Source organism: Penaeus monodon, chromosome 7, assembly GCF_015228065.2.
Source record: "Penaeus monodon isolate SGIC_2016 chromosome 7, NSTDA_Pmon_1, whole genome shotgun sequence".
NCBI classification, from domain to species: domain Eukaryota; kingdom Metazoa; phylum Arthropoda; class Malacostraca; order Decapoda; family Penaeidae; genus Penaeus; species Penaeus monodon.
In genome coordinates, this window is record NC_051392.1 from 10,998,068 (window position 1) to 11,003,067 (window position 5,000).

The following is a 5,000-nucleotide window of genomic DNA, read 5'->3' on the forward strand; positions in this document are numbered from 1 at the left end:
CACATATTTTTTTCTCTACCTCCTTCCGTCTCCCTTTCTCTTGTCCTTTTCCACTTTCTTTCACTTTCTTCCCCCCCACCCTTTCTCTCTCTCTCTCTCTCTCTCTTTCTCTCTCTCTCTCTCCTCTCTCTCTCTCTCTCTATATATATATATATATATATATATATATATATATATATATATATATATATATATATATTCTTTTCTCTCTTTCCTTTTATCTCCTTCCCATACCGTTTCCCTTTCGCCTCCTCTCTTTTTCTCAGCCACATTAGCACCCGCAGCTACCCCTCATCAACACCTGCGCCTTCGGCCACACCTGCACCCCAAAATACACACAAGTATCTTGCACGAGTCATACCTGTATACGCAGGCACATCACCGCTTAGACACATCTGCGCCTTCAGCCCGCGGTATCGGTGTCCGGCGGCCGCCCCCTTTCCCTCACAGACGATATCCTTTGCATATTCCACTCAGCACCAAGACGCCTCTCCCCTGATAGTCCAGACCCTTGTAAGGCGATCATTTAGGGATGGTTACACATGGGATTGAGATAGGTACACAGATGAGGGTCTTGTCACTCGTCGAGAGGGGGGAGGGGAGGCGCTCACAGAGGGGACAGGGCATTCCCTTACAGCTGCTGACGAATTGTCGATAACGACGCTGATACAGAGGCGTATATCATTATTGGAGATCGAGCGCTGGCCGCCGGCTTGCTGGTCAGACGAGCAACATTATGCAAAGAACGGTCACTAACACGCGGTACGCATAAACAAGGCAACGCTTAGCCGTCGAGAGCCGGCCGGAGTATGCGTGTACTTTCATTAGCTGCGACGGGAAGAACATGATCCGTAATCAACAAGTGTCGTTGTGTGACGCGGACGGGGAAAGGTGACGCCCAGCCGAGTGACGAGGCCTGGGTCAGCCTTCAGCCTCTCACGGCGGGAAGGACTTGCCAGCGCGCCTTTAAACCTGCCTCAGGCTAATCTCGCTGCCCGCGCCCCCTCCAACCATGATGGGCTCCGTACGTAGGTCTTTATTATGCTTTCGCCATGCTTATATATCTAGACTCTCGTGTCCTTTCAGGTGTAAGGGCCTTCATGGAATTGATCTTGTTAAGTTTTATTGTGGAGCTCCCGATTGGCAGGGGAGTGGTTGCCATGGCAACGTTATCCCGTTCCATGTCCGTGGAAGCTCTATGAGATATTCCCTATCTCGGGGGATGAATGATGCCGATGAAATCTGCGGGCCCGACGTGGCACACAGGGCGGCCGCGATGACTCGTTTTCTGTAATTGTCTCCCAGTTTATTTAGGATGCGGCGACTCGATCATCCTCGGACGGCGAGAGCACAAAGGGAGCTTAAGCCGGAAGGCATCCGTGAAGGAGGCGGACGACGCGAAAATAGATACATAGAGGTAGACTGAAGATAGAAATAGATAGATTGATAGGTTGCCTAATAGAGATAGACTAGCAGATAGAGGCAGACTGATGAAGTGGAATGGACTTGATGGAATGGACTAAGTGGAATGGAATGACAAAGTGGAATGGACTAACCGACAAACTGAAATGGACTGACCGAAAGACTGAAATGGACTGACCGAAAGACTGAAATGGACTGACCGAGACTGAAATGGACTGACCGAAAGACTGAAATGGACTGACCGAAAGACTGAAATGGACTGACCGAAAGACTGAAATGGACTGACCGAAAGACTGAGACTGACAGATGAGCCAAATGGATGGGCAGATAAAGATTAACAAACGTAAAGACAGACAGTTGAAGATAGATATCCAGACAGACAGAGATAGACTTATAAATAGACAAAGACAGACAAATATAAATTAACAAAGAGAAAAGCTGATGAAAAGATATTGAAAGATGAACAGTTGAAGAGGTTGAAGATAGACAGACGGTTGAAGATAGACAGACGGTTGAAGATAGACAGACGGTTGAAGATAGACAGACGGTTGAAGATAGACAGACGGTTGAAGATAGACAGACCGTAAAGATAGACAGACCGTTAAGATAGACAGATCGTTAAGATAGACAGACAGTTAACCCAATCGCCACGTTTGGCAAGAATACATGCCATGCCCACTGTAACACAGGTTTATTTATTGTATTCACACATAGATGGCTCTACAAGTGCTTAGTCATCAAGGGGTCACTTATTAGTCCTACCTTTCTCACCTGTTTACCCTTTTCCTTGACTTTTGGAAAGGATCTTTTGTATTATTTCATTGTCTTAAATGTTAACAAGATTTTAATAATACTTTAATAATCATAACATCAATAACAATAATAACAGTATTGATATCAATTGTATTAAAAGGAAAAACGCATTTTCCCGCCAATTCAAGGAATGGGGAAATCAAGATCAGTCAGTAGGGCCTACTGATAGACTCCTTGGAGGCTGAGCACATGTGGAGCCATCTGTATGTAACAAAATTCACAAAAACCTACAAGGGACAGAACATAAATCCGGGGTGATTGGGTTAAGATAGACAGACGGTTAAGATAGACAGACGGTTAAGATAGACAGGCAGTGGAAAATGAAAAATTGAATAGCAAGGATTTTTAACCAAGACAAGCGGCTGAAGATAGACTGTGGAAGATATTTAGGCTTTTAAAGATAGAAAGACATTCGATGATTGAGGAAGGAGATAAGGGAAATAGGAAGAGAGGAAAGTAGAGGAAAACAAAGTGACAGAGGAAAACGGAAAAAGAGAGCGATGAAGAGAACGAGAGAGAAAACCCCCAAAAAGAAAGAAAAAATGAGGGAGTTGGCGAAGGAAAGGAAGAGAACGGTTAACATACGCATAGGATAGGGTAGCGTTAACAAATAGAGTGAGGAGAGGAGAGAGAAGAGGAAGAGAGAGAGGAGGAAGAGAGAGAAGAGACAGAGAGAGAGAGAGCAGAGAGAGAGAGAGAGAGATAGAGAGATAGAGAGAGAGAGAGAGAGCTAGAGAGAGAGAGAGAAGAGAGAGAGAGAAGAGAGACTAGAGAGAGGGAGAGAGTAGAGAGAGAGAGAGAAGAGAGCTAGAGAGAGAGAGAGAGAGAGAGAGAGAGAGAGAGAGAGAAGAGAGAGAGAGAGCGAGAGAGGGAGAGCGAGAGACAGAGGGAGAGGAGAGGGGGAAAGAGCGAGAGAGGGAGAGCGAGAGAGGAGAGGGGAGAGAAGTGAGAGCGAGAGAGGAGAGGAGAGAGGAGAGACGAGAGAGGGAGAGGAGAGAGGAGGAGGAGAGAGGGAGAGGAGGAGAGGAGAGAGAGAGAGAGAGAGAGCTGAGAGAGAGAAGAGAAAGAGAGAGAGCTAGCTAGAGAGGAGAGAGCTGCTAGAGAGAGAGCTAGCTAGAGAGAGAGCTAGCTAGAGAGAGAGCTAGCAGAGAGAGAGAGAGAGAGGAGATAGAGATAGAGAGAGGACGAGATAGAGAGAAGGAGAGAGAGGAGAGAGATGGAGAGAGAGAGAATAGAGAAAGAGAGAGAGAGAGAGAGAGAGAGAGAGAGAGAGAGGAGAGAGAGAGAGAGAGAGAGAGAGAGAGAGAGAGAGAGAGAGAGAGAGAGAGAGAGAGAGAGAGAGAGAGCTAGCTAGAGAGAGAGAGAGAGAGAGAGCTAGCTAGAGAGAGAGGAGAGAGAGCTAGAGAGAGAGAGAGAGAGTAGAGAGAGAGAGAGAGGAGAGAGGAGAGAGAGAGAGAGAGAGGAGAGCTAGCTGGGAGGAGAGAGAGAGAGCTAGAGAGAGAGAGCTAGCTAGAGAGAGAGAGCTAGCTAGAGAGAGAGAGCTAGCTAGAGAGAGAGAGCTAGCTAGAGAGAGAGAGAGAGAGAGAGAGAGAGAGAGAGAGCTAGCTAGAGAGAGAGAGAGAGAGAGAGAGCTAGAGAGAGAGAGAGAGAGAGAGAGAGAGAGAGAGAGAGAGAGAGAGAGAGAGAGAGAGAGAGAGAGAGAGAGAGAGAGAGAGAGAGAGAGAGAGAGAGAGAGAGAGAGAGAGAGAGAGAGAGAGAGAGAGAGAGAGAGAGAGAGAGAAGAGAGAGAGAGAGAGAGAGAGAGAGAGAGAGAGAGAGAGACGACGACGACGACGACGATGACGAAGAGAAAGAATAGAGACAAACAGAAGATTAAAAAAGAGTGAGAATGCGGGAAAGGAAGAGAACGGTTAACATTCTAGCGTGACGGATAGTGTGATTTAGTGAACTTTGACCGCGGCTTTGATCCTACACGCGGTCAGGACCCCCCCCCCCCTTCCCCACCCACGGCCATGAGAGTAGATTCATTCATAGTTTCGACCGGAAATCGTTGTTAATGAAGTCGTGATTAAAAGGAAGCGTATCATGTTCAAAGACGGAGGGAAGTAGTGGAGAAGTGCAGTGGGAGTGAGTCTGTGTCGAAGGGAGAGTTGAGTGAATGAGAGAATGAGGAATTAAATGTAAGAGTAAGAGACGAAGTGTAAGAGTAAGAGAATGAGGGCCTGAGTGTAAGAGTAAGAAAGTGAAAGACATAACGAAAGAAAAAGAAAGAGAGAAAAAAAGAGTGTGAGAGAGACTGATTGGGAGTAAGTGATAGTTTGATGACACTTTAATGTTCATCCAGACTGGTACGCAAGGTGAAACACTCTTTGGTAAAGAGACACGCTTTATGCAAAGGTAGGGGGTACCGTGAACCGTGAAGTCCGAATTCGCCATTTTTCCGAGGAAGAGTTTATAGAATCTGCCTTTGGAAGTGTGCGAGGAGAGAGAGAAATTAGAAACTAGGATAGATCGACGGTATAGGTAGATGATATATAGAACTCAGTCATTTTTCCGAGGAAGATCTCGAAAAATCTGCCTTTTTCAGGAAGTGTGCGAGGAGAGAGAAAAAACAACACAGAAACTAGGATGGATAGATAGATAGTAGGTAGATAGATATAGAGACGATATATATAGATAGCCCGTACTCGTCATTTTTCGCACGAAGATTTTGAAGAATCTACTTTTTATTCGAAAGTGTGCAAGGAGACAGGGAAAATAGAAAC